This window comes from Neopelma chrysocephalum, unplaced genomic scaffold (assembly GCF_003984885.1).
Source record: "Neopelma chrysocephalum unplaced genomic scaffold, ASM398488v2 Primary Assembly neopelma1_182, whole genome shotgun sequence".
Taxonomy (NCBI): domain Eukaryota; kingdom Metazoa; phylum Chordata; class Aves; order Passeriformes; family Pipridae; genus Neopelma; species Neopelma chrysocephalum.
Window position 1 is genome coordinate 544,874 of NW_020897844.1, and position 20,289 is coordinate 565,162.

The 20,289-nt window shown below is 49.3% G+C and overlaps 1 protein-coding gene across 1 annotated transcript in view; it reads right to left on the reverse strand.

Annotated features, from left to right (window-relative positions):
• The window catches only part of LOC113976779 (acid-sensing ion channel 2), a 367,873-nt gene that overhangs the window by 245,425 nt on the left and 102,159 nt on the right, over positions 1-20,289 (reverse strand). The window lies entirely within an intron of this gene.

Here is a 20,289-nt window from a genome sequence, read left to right on the forward strand (position 1 = left end):
CATTTGTTGCTCTTGCTCCGTTGAACCAAAGAAAACAACTGCAATTTCTGCCTTTTTTTTGTTGTTGTTGCTCTTAAAAGCAATAATTAAGATGCCAACATCTAGTTCAGAGCTGCACCATCCCCCCAGTACTCTCAATATGCCAAAGACAATTTAGGATGAGGAATAAACTATTAGTACCAGGAGTTTGAAGGTTTTAATTTGTCACTCTGCACAACAGAGCAGGAGAGGATATTCACAATAAGAACTCAGTGACTCACTCACACTTGAGCTGAAAAATTCACTCCTGCTTCTCAGAGAAGCTTTGTAGCTTAAAATAGCCTGAACTGCTGAGAACTACCCCCAGATACTACAATCACTTCAAATCTCAGGTAACAAAGGCAGAGTGCAGACAGTTAATGTGAAGATTCAGTCACAGGCACTGCTTGACACGACAGAGATAAAGAGGAAGGAACAGGGACACCAATGGAAAAGTGTGAAGTTCAGATTTCATTCAGAAATCAATCTCATCACATGGCAGTTTCAAAAGGCTTCATTTTGCACCATTTTTTTGTGCTTCTGAAGCTCCTCAGCTAAAACACACACAACACAGAGCCCTGCCAGGGAGCCCCTGCCAAAAGTGCAGGGCCCCCAAAGCCCAACTAAATCAATGCCCAGTGGTCTGATCTCCAATTAAATCTGATCCCCAACTAAACCAATGCCCACTGATCTGATCTCCAATTAAATCTGATCCCCAACTAAACCAATGCCCACTGATCTGATCTCCAATTAAATCTGATCCCCAACTAAACCAATGCCCATTGATCTCATCTCCAATTAAATCTGATCTCCAACTAAACCTGATCTCCAACTAAATCAATGCCCACTGATCTGATGTCCAACTAAATCAGTGCCCACTGATTTGATCTCCAATTAAACCTGATCTCCAATTAAATCTGATCCCCAACTAAACCAATGCCCAGTGATCTGATCTCCAACTAAACTTGATCTCCAACTAAATCAGTGCCCACTGCTCTGATCTCCAACTAAATCAGTGCCCATTGATCTGATCTCCAATTAATTCTGATCTCCAACTAAACTTGATCTCCAGCTAAACCAGTGCCCACTGCTCTGATCTCCTGCCATCTCCCTCCTCTTTGTGTGACTTCACTGCTGCAAGGCAATCTCCTCCCAGCAGGTCCCAGTGCACATTCCCAGCAGCTTTGGTTTGCTGGGAACACTTTGTAAGAACATCCAAAGCAGCAATCCCGACATCTTCCTTTCAAAGGAAGCAAATGGCCCTGTTGGAGAAATCCATCCAGCCACCCATTTCATTCCTGTGAACACACTCACCTCACAGGTTGTTTCAGTATCAGAGGAGTTCCCCAGACCTATTTTATCCCAGTTACAATGGGAAATACTCTTTGTCTCCCATTCCTACCTGCTCCTATTGACTTGCTCCTTAAATCTGTGTCCCTACAGAGAGGGATGGAAAACTCATTGCCCAGATTTGTGCTGGATTTGAAGTGTGTGCAGTGGCAGATCCGACTGTGCCACTAATGGGCCACCTGGGAAGTGCCATTGTCAGAGGAGTTCATTTCCCAGGCATGTTCTGCTCTTGTTTGAATACAGAGACATGAAAGAGAAACCTTTTCCTGTCCTTCCAGTGGAATTATGGAGCTAAACAACTTCCATGGATCATCACATCTCCTGCACTCATGGCATCACTGAATACCCTGAGCTGGGAGGAACCCACAAGGACCACCCATCCAACCCCTGGCCCTGCCCAGACACCTCAACAATCCCACCCTGTGCCCCAGAGGATCATCCAAACCCTCCTGGAGCTCTGGCAGCCTTGGGGCTGTGCCCACTGCCCTGGGGAGCCTGGGCAGTGCCAACCACCCTCTGGGGGAAGAACCTTTGCCTGAGATCCAACCTGAGCCTGCCCTGGCACAACTCCAGCCCTTCCCTGGGTCCTGAACTCCTTGTTTGAGTTCCTAGAACGTTCTCTCTTCTCTTTCATTTATTACCCACTGTCCTGTTCTGCTCAGACTCTGCCTTCCTTTCATTTCTCCTGGAGCCAAGTACATTTTTGGTGGCTAATAAAAAAAAATTAAAAAAAATTAAATATTTTCTGCTCATTTTGGCATTTTCACAGCACACAAAAATCACTTGTTTGGCATCCACCAGCAGCAAAAATACAGTGCAAGGATGTCCATTTAGGAGGAAGCTGCTCATGCAGGTTGTGTGGAAACAAGGAGCTACAAAGACCCAGATATACATCTGCAGCTCGAGTTCCCTCATTAGGCAAGAGAATATGTCAAATTAATAATCCATAACCCTGCACACTGAGCTCCTGGAGCTGGGTCACACCTCTTTCCATGGGGAATGGGAGAGACACTTCCCTGGGTGAGGCTTCCAGATGTTTCCTCTCCTGCTGGAAGCAAATGAGGCAGTTTAGGAGCAGCCCCTCTCTGGGCTGCACAGCACTGCTGGGGCCGCACAACAGATGGGCCTTGAGGGAACTTGCTTAAGCTTTGAGAGCCTTCAAGTGAAGCCAGGAATGTCAAATTTACAACCAAAGGTCAGGATTTCCTTTCCCCTTTCTGCCTGCACACGGTTCAGCACAAAGAGGAGTCTCACCTCTGCAAAAAGAGTCTCGGGCTACACAGAACAGGTTCCAGATCATGGTTTGGAAGCTCATCTTTCAGCATTTCCCTCACAAACATCATTCTTGGTAACTACAGCTCCCTGGTGCTGCAGACAGGCAGGGTTGGGGAAGACAGATGACAAAGTGGAGCATGAAATGAAAACAAACCTCGCTGTCCAAGAATCAGGAAGAATTATGGAGCAAACTGCCAGTCCCTTCACCGTGCCCAGAGGGGCCCTGGAGTCCATTTACAAGACAGAACTTGCAGTGCCCATAAATGTTTGTGTTCTGCCTCCCCCTGCAGTTTTTAACACAATCCCTCACTCAGTCACCCAGGGCACCTCACAAACCTGTTTGAGACATCCCTGTTTTGGCACTATTTGTTAGCTCAGAGGCAACATTTATCCTGTTTTCCCTGGGCAGACAATACTTGCGTAAAGGAAGCACCACAAAGACGAGGGGGGAGAGGATTATCTGCTCTCCCAATTCTTCTTTTCTCTGTGGAGGTGCAGAAACACAGAGCTCTGCCTTTTGTGAGCTCTCATTCAGGACTGTTCTATTGAACTGTTCCTGTGATCACCTTAATTTCTACACACAGAACATACCCCTGGCAAGACTCTGGGCTTTAATAACTGCATTGTAATGCTGATATCCGCATCTATTCCTCTTTATTTCCATTGTTTGCCTCTCTTCAAAGGCAGGGGGAGCCTTCAAAGACCGGAGAATTTTTCACACATCGTTTCTAACACCACTGGAGACAATTAGCAGCGAGCTGGTTAGAAATCGCTCCTGGGGATGGGAGAACGTGGAAAAAGCCAGGTAAGGATTTTTTGCCATCCTCAGGGCAGGGGGGGGATCCCGATTTTCTGCCACAACGATCCTGAGTCAGTGACAGTGAACTGCCCAGGGTGGAGCTCAGGGGAGCTGCAAAGCAACCTGTTCCCTCCTGTGGCAATCCCAAGATCCTGAGGTTGTACCAAACGATCTGATCTGGTGGCACCTTGGCAACATGAGGGAATTTCTCTCCTGTTTGTGGCCAGTGAAGATGAAGGGTTTATGTCAAGCTGCCAGTTCTCAGCCAGCAGCTCCAGCACGGCAGGACGTGGGGAAGCAAAGCACAAAAACACACCCAGATTTGGGCTCCTGATCTCAACCTGGGCAGCTCTTGGAGATTCCAAATGTCAGGGAACTGTCACCAACCTCAGCCTCTTGCACCACATTCACCTGACCCCTTCCTCTCCCACTGCTACTTTCCAATTCCTGCCTGAACCAAACGAAACTCTGGCACTTTAATCAAGGCCAGCATTTCCCCAGGGAATCCCCTCTCCTAGTCTCGACAGTTTTGCAGTTATTCTGCCTGAGAAGCTCATGGAGAGCAAGAATTAAGAGGATGTAAAAATAATCCACCCAGAACGGCCCAGCACAGGGAGAAGCACACTGAGAATCCCTCAGCCTGAACTTCATCTGGATCCCCTCAGCATGGACGGCAAAGGGAGGTGGGATTCAACAGAGCCACACTTAAAATTCAGTTTTTATCCACACTTAACAAATTAATCGAGCTTAGCACCCACGTTGGGAGCTCAGCACCGTTCTAATCAGCACAGGGGAAAGTCTGGTTGGCTCAAAGAAGTGCAGCAGGAGCTGAGCAGAATAATCACTGCCCTGAGAGGGCCCTAAGGCACACAAATGGCACTTTTGGGCCAGCAGAACTGTGGCCTCTTGCTTTTTGCCCAGACACTGCCCGAGCTCTGTCCCTGAGAAGCAGCACATCCCACCCAGGCAGGTGGGGGACAGTCTCTGCCAGGGCCTTGTTTGTCCTGGCTGCTTATCAAAATACCACCCCAGGGCACCACAGACCTTTTAAAAGGGTTTTTTTTTTCTTTCTGTTTTCGCCTCGAGCTGTGAGGAGCTCAGATGTTCTCCTCCCTCAAAATTCTCCCTCTCTCCTCTCTTTTCCCCTCCCCTGCCTGATGCTGGTGGGGGTGGATGGAAATCCCTCCTTTCCCCCACACTGGAACACCAAGGAGATGGAACAGTTGGCTCCTGTTCCAACAAGAAGATTTCTCCCTCCTTGAAGGAGATCCTGACTTTGCCTGTGCCCACTCAATAATTGGTTGCAGCCACCCAAAACTCCCCTTACAACCTGTAATCCCCCACTTACATCCCACCTCCAACTCCCACAGGACCTGAGCTGTTAATCATTTTTTTTCTGGATCACAGATAGAGTAAAACATCCTTCCTCCAAAGCAAAATCATCACAGAAGGGATAAGAGCACAAGGTTGTGAAAAACCCTCAAGTCTGTGACCACTTAGTGATCCTTGGGTAAGTTTTCCCACTTCAGAAATAACTATTACACTGTATAAATCTACCCATGGAATATTTATGATGTGTTCTGCAAAGCATTCAGTATAAATAGATAATTCCACACTAAACAGTGCATTAAAGAGACATTAATATTCCAGAACAGCCTGTTGGAAGTTGATAAATGCCAGCAGTGAGGTCACTGGGGCCGCCCTTCCCTCCCCAGCTCCTTAATGATATATTTTCTCCATGTCTCACTCTCAGGAGTGACTGAAGCTGTTCAAAGGAGCTCAGATGGGAGCAGGAACACAGAGAGTTCTAACCCAGGGGCGTTTGGCAGGGTGATAAATGAGAAGTCCAAGAAGTGCAAATCAAGTGTCATCGTGTGGTACAAATTGTCTCCAACCCCCAACAGTTCCACCCACAGCAGGAACAGGAACAGGGGACTCCTTCAGTCACTGAAGCAGCTCAAGCACTGAACATGTCAGGGATTTTTCCATTATCCCACAGAGGGCAAAAGGGAAGCACAGTAATCCCAGTTCTCAGTCACAGAATCTCAGAATGGTTTGGGTTGGAAGGGACCTTAAGGATCATTTAATTCCAATCCCCCTGCCACAGGCAGGGACACCTTCCACTAGTCCAGGTCACTCCAACCTGGCCTTGGACACTTCCAGGGATCCAGGGGCAGCCGCAGCTTCTCTGGGCAACCTGTGCCAGGGCCTCCCCACCCTCCCAGGGAAGGATTTCGTCCCAATATCCCACCTAACCCTGCCCTCCACGAGCACACTGAGCCTGCCTTCCTTCTGCACAGGTCTGGGAAAGGACAGTTCTTAAAGTATCAAAGGGATTCTATGGAGAAACCAGAACAAGAGAGGGTAAAAATCCCTGCTGCTGGGAGGGAAATTCCCCAGCAATAGGTTCCACTTCCCAGGGGGAGAGAAAGAGTTCAGGTTTCACAGCAGAGCAGAAAATCAGGAGAGCAAACAAAGGGTTCCCAGGGGAGTTCACTGGCACAGGGTGCCCAGAGAAGCTGTGGCTGCCCCTGGATCCCTGGAAGTGTCCAAGGCCAGGTTGGATGGGGCTTGGAGCAACCTGGGCTAGTGGAAGGTGTCCCTGCCCATGGCAGGGGGTGGCACTGGATGGGCTTTAATGTCCCTTCCAACCCAAATCATTCCATGATTCACATCCCACCAAACCTCCAAGCCCAAAGTGCTTTTCTGTTTTTTTTTGTTTCCTCAAACTCCTGAAACCAGTTGGGCCATGACACATTTTCTGTGTTTCCCCTTCTGGGCAGGACCTGGAGCTGTTTCTTTTCCACATCAGTGCTGAGAACACCAACTGCACACCAGTGATAACAAGCTGAGTTTTTGGGATGTGTGGAGATATTTATCACCAGGTTGGTCCTGCTCTGATAGAAGAAGCAGCTGCAGAAGGCTCAGTTATTCAGCAAACATGTAATCTCCCCTGATAAGAAATCCTGAGTGACTGGAGCAGGATTTTTCTCTGTGTAAATTGAAACAGGGCTGTGTAAAGCTGAATTAAACCTTTGTCATGGAGCTGCAGACCTTCAGTCATATTCTTCCAGGTTAAGCTGGAAGCATCCACTGAGAACAGTCCCTTGGAACAGTGCTTTGACTGCAGGAGCTGCTTTTAGAGTAACAGCAACAACAAGATGAGCTGTTCTTCAAAATCCTTAAACAATATTGATTCACAGCACAAAAAAACCAACTGCACCATGCTCTGCTTAGATAATTCTTCCACAGTCAATACTGATTTTCTACAATAAAGCTGCTTTATTTTCATAATTGCCCCTCTTGAGAAATTTTGTTAATTGTTCCTCTCTTTTCCCCTCCCTTTAATTCCGGTTTTCCCCTCTCCAGCCTCAGGGAATAAAACCATCTCGAGTTTGGGAAGCTGGTCAGCTTTCATTACAGCCTCAGTCACTTTTAATCAGCTGTCCCAAAAAAACCAATTGGAAATAATTAACTGAGCTCCTGCTGGGCTTTGGGGTTCAATGGAAAGGTGGTCAGCTGAAGACAGGCTGAAGGACACCCCTCCTGTCAAAGTCTGGGCACTTTCCGAGGTCTGAGCCAAGGACACGACACCAAATTTCAAAATTTCCCCGTTAAGAACCTTCACAAAAAACTCTTGCAAGGTTTGGATGTGATTTGCAAGTGTCCTTCATGCTGCTGGGCCCTCTGGCTCTGCTTAAAATCACAGAATCATGGAATTGTTCAGGTTGGGAAAGACCTCCAAGATCATCAAGTCCAGCCCAGCAGCACCATGTTCACCCCTAACCCACGTCCTCAAATACCACAGCAACGTGTTATTTGAACACCTCCAGGGGTGGGGACTCCAAACCTCCCTGGGCAGCCCCAGCCACCCTTTCCAGGAAGAAATTTTCCCTAAAATCCAATTTAAACCTCCTTTGGTGCAACTTGAGGCCGTTCCCTCTCCTCCTGTCCCTCGTTCCCTGGGAGCAGAGCCCGACCCCCCCCCCAGTTTAAGAGCTGCACAATCCCCTGTCAGAACCCTCCTGAAGAGCTGCCCAACCCCTGGGGGCTCAGCCTCTCCTCCAGCTCTGTGCCAGTGAACTTGCTGAGGAGGCATCAACCCCTTCATCTGAGTTATTGGGAAATAAATTAAATAACACAGGGCCCAGATTGGACTTCAGGGGACACCCCCTGCCCTCAGAGCACGGACAGAAAAACCTCTGAGCAGGATCTGTGTCAGAATCTCCAGCAATTAAACTCCAGATCAGAAGCACCATAAATGTGGACGCTGCTTTTGCTTATTAGTATCAGCTCTGCCTTTCGTTGCCTGAAGGTCTTTCCAACAACGTTGGCTTTAATTACTTTAATGAGAGAGAAAATGATCTGACGAGTGTCAGCTCAAGGGGGGAGAGGTCCTGCTGCAAACGCCAGGTCTGGGATCGTTAGTTCAGCACTTAAGAGGACATTATGTGAAGTTATTGGAGCTAAATGTAAACAGCTACTGAAGCCCAACTGATGGCTTGGCAAACAAATTAGAAGCAGCTTTGAGATCAGATTTATTGGTTCTGCTCCCACCTTGTGCAGACGCTGCTCTTTGTGGGAGGAAAGGTTTGTGGAGAGAACAGCAAAGGGAAGTGAATCCCCCCCCCCCGTGGGCTTGTCTTCAGCGAGACACTCCAGACAATTATTTACAACGAACTTTTTGAAGTGACTGAGTTTATCTAAAGCAAATTAAGATGAAGCAAATCAAGGCCACTTCAGTTCTTCAGGGGAGCCCGGGATGTTAATCAGCTCAGTCCTGGGTGGCTCCTCTCTGGAGCCATGGGAAGGCAAGATGGAGCAATTTAGCTTCATTTGCAATGAAAAGGGATTAAATTGCATTGTATGACCTCATATCTGCTGCAGGTGAAAACTGCTCCCAGCCACCACAGCTCCTCTGACACACAATTAATTTTGAGCACAGGTAATGTGATTATGAGCCCGAGCCAGGAGTGGGTGATACAAGGATGTAATAATATGGTCAAATTAATCCCATTTAATTTTTTGCCAGCCTTGGCAGTGCCTGTGCTTGTAAGAAGAGCCATTCCTTGTGTTCCCTTTGTGAGGATTAGAATTGCTGCTTGTTCCAGCTCGGAATTAGAAAGAGAATTGCGTGAAAACAGATGAAACTCAAGGAGTTTCTGCTTCCCAAAGAAAAATCCTTTCCTGAACTTCCCCCTGCTGACGTAGTTCTGTGCATAAGGCAGCCTCAGCACGCATCAAAGGCAACCAAAGCCATCCTTGGAGATTCCAGCTCATCAGACATGCACATTCCCACTTCAGGCTTCATTTTTTTTCTCTGCCTTCGGAAGGATTTTGGGGGTTTGCACAAGTGCTCACAACAGCTGTGCTGGTTGGGGGCTTGTGGAAGCAAATTGCATCTTTTCAATAACCCTGGAGTCCTCAGTTGTTGTGAAAGGCCCAAGAGAGCTGCCCTCAAATCCATAAGTGGTGTCCAAGTGGGGCAGTGTGGAGAATCAAGGCTCTCCTGCAGGCAGGGAAATGCATTCAGCACTTCCGGGGCCAGGGATCTCCTGCTTTAGCCCAAAGTGAGGGAATTTGGTCTTGAAGGACTGAGGTGAGAAGCTGTGGCTGCCCCTGGATCCCTGGAAGTGTCCAAGGCCAGGTTGGACAGGGCTTGGAGCAATCTGGGATAGAGAAGATGTCCCTGCCAATGGTGTGGACAAGGTGTTCCTGGAATCAAAGAGTCATGGAATTATAGAATCAGGGAATGGTTTGGGTTGGAGGGGACCTTAAAAACCACCCAGTGCCACCCCCTGCCATGGGCAGGGACACCTTCCACTAGCCCAGGTTGTTCCAACCTGGCCTTGGACACTTCCAGGGATGGAGCAGCCACAGCTTCTCTGGGAAATCCATTCCAGCCCCTCACCACCCTCCCAAGGAAGAATTCCTTCCTAACATCCCATCTATCTCTGCCCTCTGGCAGTTGGAACCCACTCCCCTTGTCTTGTCTCTACTCTTAGTGATGCTTTAAGCTGCTCATTGCAACCCCGGGGTGGTTTGTGCCCCAAACACCCTCCTCATCCAGGTGAGAGGAAGGAAACACAGACATGGCACTTCCCCAATATTTTTCCCACACTGCCAGAGGGAGGAGAGACAGTGGAGACAGGCCTGGAGCTTTCCATGCAAAAGCAATTTTACTTGTTGCAGGAGCTCAGAGACTTCCCAGCCTGTCCCTTTAAGGCCACATTTACCTGGGGAAAGACAAACCAGAAACAACAGAACTGAAACCCTGTGATCTGAAACATGACCCTGATTCAAGAGCCAGGAAATCCTGGGAAACCTCCAGAGGCAGCAGAAAATCCTTTGCCTTGGGGGTGAAGGAGGAGGAAACAAAAACCAGCACATTTCTGCAGGCTCAGAAAGGCTCAGGCACTTCCAGGCCACGAGCAGAGCGTGTGCAGTGACAGGAGGGAGGGTTGGAATTACCAGGGCACCCGATTTTTCTGCTTCAAGGCACGAGCTGATCAGCAGATGGCATGAAAAGAGCTCCCTGGTGGTTCTGGTGGCACACACGGAGTAATTAGCCAGGGTTGGAAACTCTGTGACAGGAGTGGCACAGTCCCAGCAGCCCCAGAGACGAGCAGGGATGTTTTTCTGAGGCTGAAAACCTGCCTGCAAGAGAGAACCCTGCTCAGATGTGGAGCAGCAGCACAGGGTTGGTGACCCAGTTGTTCATTCCTGCCTGGGTGGACCACAAGAAACAATCCAGTGAGGAATGTGTGGGACTGAGCCACTTAAAAGTGAGAAAAAACCCCAACAAAGCATCAGCTGGAGCAAGATGGGAGTTTGGGATTGACAGAGCTGTGCTGGGAATGGCACACTTGGGAAGTCAGGGAGCTTATGGGGGGAAGCAGGACTAGAGAGAAAGAAGGAAGGAATTCCCTGTGAGGATGGTGAGGCTGGAACAGATTTCCCAGAGAAGCTGTGGCTGCCCCTGGATCCCTGGAAGTGTCCAAGGCCAGGTTGGACGGGGCTTGGAGCAACCTGGGCTGGTGGAAGGTGTCCCTGCCCATGGCAGGGGGTGGCACTGGATGGGCTTGAAGGTCCCTTCCCATCCAAACCATTCTGGGATTCCATGATTCTGTGAAAAGTTGATTTTTCAGAGGCTGGAAGTGGGCACTGCTGTCACTTCAGTGCTAGCTGATTTATTATTTTTGGTAACCTCAGACAATAAAATTGAACGGAATAAGAAATTTGCGTGTTTTTTTTCTTCTTTATTTCGAGTCCTTCCATAGCTCTGAATGCAAACAGTGCAATTGCTGTATATTCCAGGAACATTCTGTGCAGGGCAGCACAATATTCCAGATGTTCTTTATGTTAAATATGTCACTGCCTCTCCCCTCTCAGGTCAGGGACAGGCACCAACCCTTTCTGAAGTGCCCAGAGATGTGAACTGGTTCCTGTCCAAGCAGAGCTGAGCAGCCTCAGTTTGTCTTTTATGTTCACAGACAGGCCCAGACTCGCCTCTCTCGAGCCACATCTTCAAACCCCTCAAAAACCAAGCTTTTATTTTGCAGGGAATGGCAGTCCTTTAAACCCCACTTTCATCTCAAACCCAGGGGAAAAAACAGCCTTTGCTGGTGAAGAAAAGCCTCGTTCCCTTCCTGGTGGGCTCATCCAGGCCTGTGCTCCGGGTGGTGCTGGCACTCCTTGCACATGTTGCAGCACCACAAATCCTATCACATCCATTTTCCTGGGATCAAACAAAGCCCAGGATTACTCAACCACAGCTTTATTGACTTGTTCTCCTGAACAGCTTTTATTTCAACAAAACGCAGCTTCTAATGAAAAAAACACCATTATTGACAGATTTGCTGCTGGTTCCTCTGTGCCCACCTGTAGCTGGGCCAGGTCTGGGTTTGGAGGAGGATTTGAGCTGATTTGAGGGGAAGAGCTGTAGCAGTCCCAGGACTGTGGGTCACTCCTGTCCACTCGTGGTTCCCCCAACCATCAATTAACTCCATTAGCAGAACCCTGGCTGGGCTGCTGAGATTATAGGTGTGGAGCACTTTGGGGCCAGCAGAGCATCCTTCACGAGTTATTCCATGGATTTATGCCTCAGGCATCGTGTGGTCTCAGCAATAAGTTCAGGTTATACCATTTTATGACTTAAGAACTTGTGCTTTGCTGTAATCAGGACATGAACCGTGGGGATTCCTCATCTCAGGACTTTAATTACCTCTTTGATTGAAGCAAATGTTGTATCAAGTGGGTAGAGGGAGGTCAGAGCTGGAGTGATCTCCTCATATCCAGATGAGAAGCACAGCCTCCCATATCTGCCATTGGCTTCTAATGAGGAATTTCAGATTCAGCAGCTTCAAAAGAATCTCAGAACTGCAGCTGAGCAGAGCCAGAGAGGAGGTTCTGCTTTGTTGCTCTGCTTTTTGCCACCATGCCCCTTTTTTCTCTCCTTTTTGAGCTGTTTGAAATTCTCTGTGTTCCTTGTGCTCTGCAGAGATTTTGGGAGCTGCACAGCTGGACAATGAACACGATTAAATGAGCCAAAAGAGTTGGGTTTTTTTCCCTGCTCGGGTTTGGAGGAGGCAAACAAACAAACTTGGCAGAGCTTGGCAGGGGAAGGGTTATTTACAGAGAAACAGCTTGTTGACATTATTTATTTATTGTCCCACCTTCCCAGCCCTGCCACGTTCCTCCAAACACCAGATCCAGCCTCACCTGAGCCAAGGGGGAGAGGGGAGAAAATTCACCAAGAAATGTCCCAACAAATCGAAGGGAAGAAGCTTCACAGGTTCACTGGATGTGAAAAGTTTCAATGCAAATCTCTGGTAGCTCTGGTGGAGCAAGGAAAGGAAAGCCAGGCCTTGGTCCACTGCTTGGTGTGTCCAAAGCTGAAGTGTTGGAAGATGCAGCAGGGACAGAAATCCTGGGGGATGATTGTCCTGAGCTCCAACTCCAGTGCAAATCCACGCTGAGCTCTGCACCTGCTGCCAAAGCTCCCTCCAAGAACCTGCACCTTAAAAATCAGGGTGGAAAGTGGTTCAGCAACAAAATTTACCCCTTGGTTCTCGTCTTGAGCTGGGTCCTTCAGAGCTATAAACTTTACTGCTGAAAATTCAAGCCCTGAGTGCCCGAGGCTGGGAATTTAATAACTGAAGGCTCTTAAATAAAAGTGCCTAAAAGTAGGAATTTAATAACTGGAGTCTGGTTTGGATCATAACTCCGGGGTGTGAGTGCCTTGAAGACCAGATTGTTCAATAAGAGACGTGCTGGAGGACGGGGGATTTCTTTGTCAGAACTTTCCTCCAGTGTTTGATGAAGCAGAATTCCCCTCCACAAACACCCAAAATTCCTCCTGTTCCCACTCTGACACCTTGCAGCAGGTTTTTCACCTCCCTGGACAATGCAGAGGCTCCTTCCAGCTCTAAAGGCCCTGCACATCTCCATGTGAGTGTGGAATCATGGAATAGGATCCCAGAATGGTTTAGGTTGGGAGGGATATTAGAGATCTTGTTCCACCCCCTGCCATGGGCAGGGACACCTTCCACAGCCCAGGTTGCTCCAAGCCCCGTCCAACCTGGCCTTGGACACTTCCAGGGATCCAGGGGCAGCCACAGCTGCTCTGGGCAACCTGGGCCAGGGCCTCCCCACCCTCCCAGGCAACAATTCCTTCCCAATATCCCATCTATCCCTGCCCTCTGGCAGTGGGAAGCCATTCCCTCTTGTCCTGTCCCTCCATCCCTTGTCCCCAGTCCCTCTCCAGCTCTCCTGGAGCCCCTTTAGGCCCTGGAAGGGGCTCTGGGGTCTTCCTGGATCCTTCTCTTCTCCAGGTGAACCCCCCCAGCTCTCCCAGCCTGGCTCCAGAGCTGAGGGGCTCCTTGGAGCATCTCCATGGCCTCCTCTGGGCTTGATCCAACAGATCCACATCTTTCCTGTGGTGGGAGCCCAGAGCTGGAGGCTCTGCAGGGGGGTCTCCCAAGGGCAGGGCAGAAGGGGACAATCCCCTCCCTGCCCTGCTGCCCTCCCTGCAGTGATCAGCCCAGGAGGGGGGTGGTCACACTGTTGGCCCATATCCCTGTGTGCCCCTTTCCCTTCTCCGTGTCACCCTGCTTGTGTGGGCAGGGACAGTGACAGGGACATCCTGACAGGGACAGGACACACACCCTGCATGAACACAAGTCATCCCAAAGCAGGTTGGGATGATGCCAGAGCTCCAAGCCCAGCACAAACCTGGCCTGAGTTCCCCCACACTGCTCTTCCTCCCACATCAACCTGCTCTTCCTCCAAACTCCCCAGCAGGACAATGCCAGCCAGGGTGGCACAGCAGCTCACCTCCAGCCACACTGGCCTGGAACAGGCCCCAGTTGCCCCCAGGGATGCAGACAGAGACCAGACTCTCTGTAGCTGCTGCTCTGGGTTCAGCTGAGGTAGGGTGAGGGCTGGCAGAAGCCATCAGAGAGCTGCTGCCTAACCTGGTTCTGTCAGAAAGGGTTTAAAACATTCAACAAACAAAACCCTACTATTAGCAATGTTTTAAGCTGATCCAGATCATTTTGATAGAACTGGGCTAGTGAACAATGCCAGCTGTGGCAGCAGGAGCAGTGCCAGCCCCTGGCAGGGCACAGGGCAGGGCACAGGTGGGGCAGGACATGGATGGACCTTCTCACTCAGCAGCTCTGAGAGGGCATGGGAGGACTGAGCTGCTCACACAGCCTGATCCCAGCCCTGAGCTGCTCACACAGCCTGATCCCAGCCCTGGGCTGCTCACTTGGCTCCTCACACAGCCTGATCCCAGCCCTGGGCTGCTCACACAGCCTGATCCCAGTCCTGGGCTGCCCACTTGGCTCCTGAGCACATTCCACAGGCAGGTTCCAACCAAGATCGTGTCTAAGTCAGTGTGGAACAGGACATGGAATCACTGCAGGTGATTTGTCCCCTCAAGCCATGCCCAAGTGTCCTTGGCCAGCCAAGAGTCCTGGCTGTTCCAGACATGTGCCCTGGTGGGTCCAGGAGCAAGGGATGGGTGTGCCAAGGCAGGGAGCTGTGCCACAAACACTCCTGGAAGGCTGGCTTTGTGTGACAGTGTCAGGGTGACAGCAGCACTCTGGTTGTGATGCACCCCTGGCTCACAGGGCTGAATAAATAATTCAGTATTTCAGTGACACCTCCCAAGGGTTCAGGCAGATCAGCACAGGCTGCCTGGCACTGAACTCACAGCTCCAGCCCTGCTGTGGGACCTGCATCAAGGTGATCACAAAATCTTGAATCACAACAGCTGGAAAAGACCTTTAAGATCATCAAGTCCCACTATCAACCTGATGTGATGCTCCCTGAGCAGCCCAGCCATTCCCACCACAGTGACTGATGAACAATTCAGCTGCAATGAGAGGAATCCTTGGCCCAGTTACCAACCAAGGCAGGAATAAATGTGCAGGGAATGTTTCCCAGTTTACAGGGGGGGCACTGAAGCCCAGAGACTTTGAGGAGCAGATTTCTGGCCGTGCATTAATCAGAAGTGGGGACAGAGTTATTTTTTAAGTGACAATCTGACCCCAGCTGGGGGCAGATTCCCAGTCAGATGCCAACTGGAATGTCAGTGCAGGACTATCCATGCATCCTGCAGGGACTTCTCACAGCACCCTGCATTCCCACCAGCTGTTGGACAATCTCTGACACAGTGACCTTGCTGTGGGATTGCTGGACTGGGATAAAGTGCTTTTGGCTCTGCCTGGAGAGTGGTTGTGCCAGTGCAGACACCAGCTCACAGTCCCAGCACGAGGAATGTCTGTGCCCCACCACAGGAGTCCTTCAGCATCTCCTTCAGTCCCTCCACAGAGCCCAGTCCAGCCCAGTGCCAGGCTCACTGGGAGGTTTGAGGAGGATGGATGGTGCTGCAGCTGAGCTCTGTGGAGAGCAGAAGATCAGCAGAGTGTTCCCAAAGCTCTCCTGAACAGCTACTCCAGCATTTTCAGAGAGAGTGGGCTGGGGGTCTTTACTCCAGCTCCTTCCCACATTTCCATGCAGACAGACCTCCCCTGGTTTGTTTATACCTTGCCAACACAGACATATCCAGCACAAAATTGGCCTTCTTGACTTGAGGAACTAATTTGCTGTCGCAGGCAATTGTCAGACACCGTGGCACCATCTGCCTCCCTCACATGACTGTAATTTGCACGACACTGCATCACCTCCCTGGTTAAAATTATCCTTTCCTCTGAACAAAGCCTGTCTTTAACATAATGCACATCTGAAGGAAAGGAGGAATGCATAATAACTGTTTACCATTACCCACGGTGATACATTATTCATTCTTCCCTCCACCAGCAAAATCTTCCCTTCCCAACTATTCAAGTGGTACAAGTTGAAGGAGAATGGCAGAGCCCCTGGGACTCCAGATGACTTTGCACTGGGCTCATTAGCATAGGCTCTCTAATTAATCAGGATGTTCATTAGACAGCAATTTCACTGCAAGGGCTTTATTTGGGAGCAGGTGCCAGGCTGGTTCACCTGGAGGGAGGATCAGCTCTGCTGGCACGGGATGAGCTGGCACCACCTGGGTTCAGGTAAGAGAGTTGGTGGCCCACCAGGTTCCAGGTGGGCTGGTGAGGGGCTTGGCAAGTTACAGGGTGGGCAGTTGCTCAAACCAGGAGCAGTTCTGGGAGTTCTGGAAATGAGAGACCTGTTGGATAAAGATGAAAGTCAGAACAATAGTGGGGATGAAAGAAGACTCGTGTATTAATAAAAACTGAAAAGAAGTGTCTTGCCCAGGGAAGCTGTGGCTGCCCCAGCCCTGGAAGTGTCCAAGGCCAGGTTGTACAGGGCTTGGAGCAACCTGGGATAATGGAGTGTCCCTGCCCATGGCAGGAGGTGGCACTGGATGGGCTTTGAAGTCCCTTTCACCCAAACCATCCTGTGATTCCATCATTCTAAGCAGTGAGGAAGGGAAGTGGTGCATCCCGGTTTTTGTGATGCCTCCAACTAAGGAGGAGCAGGAATGCCCAGCTGAGGTGTTTTAGCCCAGTTCCCTGAGGAGCCAGAAGGATTTCTGTGGTTTCCATTTCCCAGGCAGAGCGTGGGAAGGGTGGTGGAGGACACAGTGCTCTGTCATGGCCTTCGCACCTCTCTACCCACCACATTCCAGTGACTCCTCTAGAAACCTTAAATGGCTTCTTCATAAAACAGGTCAAGGACTCAGAGTGAAACAACTGTGACCTTTCACAGTCAAAGAAACTCCTCAGCCAAAGGAAAACTTCCAGCAGCTCCTCAATGCCAGCAGCTCTGCAGCTTTCCAGCCTCAGAGCAAGAACTGAGTCCCAGGGCAGGTTTTTCTGCTGTTCTTGCAAACAGCAAAGACAAACCCCCTCCATATTCAACCAATTTCCGGCCAAGATGTTTTAGCAGATGTGTTCAGACAGAATGACCAAACCCCTGGGACACCTCCAGCTGCTCTGACACTCAGATCACAAACCTAAATCCAGGAAAAACTGGGAACTAAAGGAAGTGCAAATTGGTCCCATCCCTCCTGCCAAGCCTTGCTCAGCTGCCTCTGAGGTTGGATCCTGTTGGGTTTCAGAGCAACCTCCACATGCAAAAGGATCTTCTCCAGGTGGGAGTGGTGGAGGTGGAAATGGTGCCTGAACCCCTCCTGGTCCAATTCTGGCTCCATTTTGTCACCAGCAAATTTCTGATCTCGTAATGAAACTGAGAAAACACTTGAAAAAGCTCCTCTAAATTGAAAAGCAAAGCTGGAACTTTTATGCTAAAATGATTCACTTGGGAGTTTCTGCCAAAAAATAATATAATACAAGGAGAGAGAGAGAGAGAGAGAGAAGGCACAAGGCTTTAAACATTCAGTTTGTTCTAATCTACATCCCCCTGGACTGCTCTGAAAACCTCAATCTAGGCTGTTTCAAATTCCACCTTGTAAACACACCATTTATTGAAGCTTTATTAAATACAATCTTCTATTCCAGCTCGGATTTGCAAACCTTTTACGAGTTGCAAACGATCTTTTATTGATTTTTCTCTTGGCACAGTTGTTATTATTTACTTTATTTACCTGGGAGCTAAAGCCCTGCAGGAGAGAAGGTTCATTTCCCTGCAATTTGGATGAAAATAACTCCGGCAGTGGCTGCTTAATTGCTTTGAATTATTACTGTTAATTGGGATTGTGTCTTTGATTCGCTGAATCAATGATTTAACTTGCACTGCACCTCATTAGTTGTAATTTTGATTACTGGGAGCTTCAAGTGGCACTAACCCTCAGCAAACAGATCCTTGAGGGGTTATTTTGCCAAATATCACGGGAGGAGACAGTGGGAAAGGTGCTGTCAAGGGAAAGCAGAAGGACAAAGAAGAGATGGAGAATAAAATCAGAGAGTGACAGAAAAATCAGCCCAAGCAGGGGAACCTGAGCTGTGTCTGCACAGGGAGGGAGAATCATGAGCTCTAGTGCAGGTGTGGAGGTGAAGTTTGGTCCTTTATATCCCAGAATGAACAAGGTTGGGAGAGACCTTCAAGTCCCACCATCACCACCATCCTCACTCCTGAACCACATCCAGGTGCCTTTGGAGCACTTCCAGACATGGCCATTCCACCACCTTCCTGGGCAACTCATTCCAAGGCCTGAGCACTCTTTTAGTGAACAAAGATCTCATCTGAGCCTCCCCTGGCACACTTAAACCATTCCCTCTCATCCTTTCACTTGAGACATGGAATAATAAACCCCCAACCTCCTTTGCTGCCCTGTGGGAGTGCAGATATTTTTCCTCGTGGCAACATTCACCTTTCAGTTTCTGGGCTTTTATTTTTTTTTTTGTGCTGGAACAATCCCATCATCCCAGTGAAAGGGTTTGGCTCTGATTTGAGGAGCTGGAAGCGGAGCTGGAGCATGTGGGAGGTTTGAAATGCAGACAGAAACAGGATGGGACAACGTCAGCTCTGCCCTGCGAGGAGATCAGCACAAGAACCACCACCAGGAAGAAAATAAAAAGACATTTCTCCTTTTTTTTTAAGGATCTGTGTTTCCTCTCCACTTAGAGCAGCTGCTGCCTCCACGTGTGCTGCTAAAATACCTGCTCAGGGATTCTCAGTGTCACCCCCAGCAGGAGCTCAGCACTGGAGAACTTCTACAGCTCAGGAGTGGTCCCAGAGTGCTTCCATCAGTGCTCCAGCTCCTGGGCTCCCACCAAGTGAGGGCTGAGCTTTGAAAAACAGACGTCAAAATAACTGGAGGTGAAGTGTCTTGGCTCCTGAAGGTGTTTCAGACGTCTCAGAGCTGCTGCTTTGGGCTCTCTGCTGATTCAGGAGGAGAGTTCTTGCAGTTGTCAGGTCAGAAATGGGGGTGGGAGAAGGGACCAGGTGTCTGAACCCAAGATTTATCGTCTTTCACAAATGCTTAATTAAGTTTTTGGAATTGAGACAGAGGATGATAAATCCTCGTTGTGCTGAGTCAGCTGAGAAGGGAGGGGGCATCTTTTGAGATGCAGAGACATCTTGGAGAGGGACTTTTCTGCAGGGCATGAAGTGTTAGGACAAGGGGGAATGGCCTTAAGCTGCAGGAGGGCAGGGTTAGATGGGATATTGGGAAGGAATCCTTCCCTGGGAGGGTGGGGAGGCCCTGGCACAGGTTGCCCAGAGAAGCTGTGGCTGCCCCTGGATCCCTGGAAGTGCCCAAGGCCAGGTTGGATGGGGCTTGGAGCAACCTGGGACAGTGGAAGGTGTCCCTGCCCATGGAAAGGGGGATTGGAACCAGATGATCTTTAACATCCCTTCCCACCCAAACCATTCCATGATTCCAGGATGGTTTTCCATGATTCCCTGACAGTCAGTCAGTGCAGGCAGAGAAGGAAGGAGCAGCCAAAGCCCTGGTGTGACATGACCCCAGACACACAACCCCCAGCTGGGCCTGGATGTGCCATAGGGTGGGATCTGGGGTTTCTTCATCTGACCTTACACTGCAGCCCCACAGCCTTTCCCATGGGCCAGAGAGCTGCAAACCTGCCTGAGCCCTGGCAGAGCAACCCCAGATGCATCTTCAGAGCATGAGCTCAACTCCAGCTCTGCAGAGACTCCACTGGGGCGAAGGCAGAGAGTGAAACCCCAAAAATCTGCTTTTCTGGCTGTAAAATCCCCACTTCCCTGGTGTTCCTGGGAACAGCCACACTCTGCTCGTGCAGCTCCCAGAAGACAAACAGCCTGAATTGCCCTGATTTTAAACCACCAGGAAGTCATTTTCTCTGCAGTCTAAGTTGGTTTATAATTCACTAGTTATCAGAGCTGTGTTTAAACTGCCTCTGAGATGATTATAAAGGAAGGAAGCCGCTGAGAAAAAGGCCAAATGTGTCACAAGGAATGTCCTCAGGGTCGTATTATTTGGAAGAGAAGCTGCCTGGCTCCCATCACTGAACAATCTCTTATGGGAAGGAAAACATAATTACTGCAGGATTGGATTTCACTGCAAGATTTATGATCTAATTTGAAGGTATAGGGATTTATTTGTTAATTGGAATAAACAGCAAGTTCATTACACTCCAGCTTCCAAAGAAGCAGCATATTGTAGACAGGGAATAAAACACTTGTTCCATTCATTTGCTGGGCAGAATTTAACCAGGGAGGTGCCAAGAACTGAGAAAAAAACCTGTGCCAGAATATTGTCTTTCAATAGAACAAAACACACATGGAAAGAGGCTCCTCTCCCTTGGGAAGAACCACCTGGTTCCTTGAGGCACCACATGACTTGGCCACTTTGGTGTTGCAGCACCTGCTGCTTTCTCAGTTCTCAAACCATTGTTTTTATTTTTATTTTTATTTTTATTTTTATTTTTATTTTTATTTTTATTTTT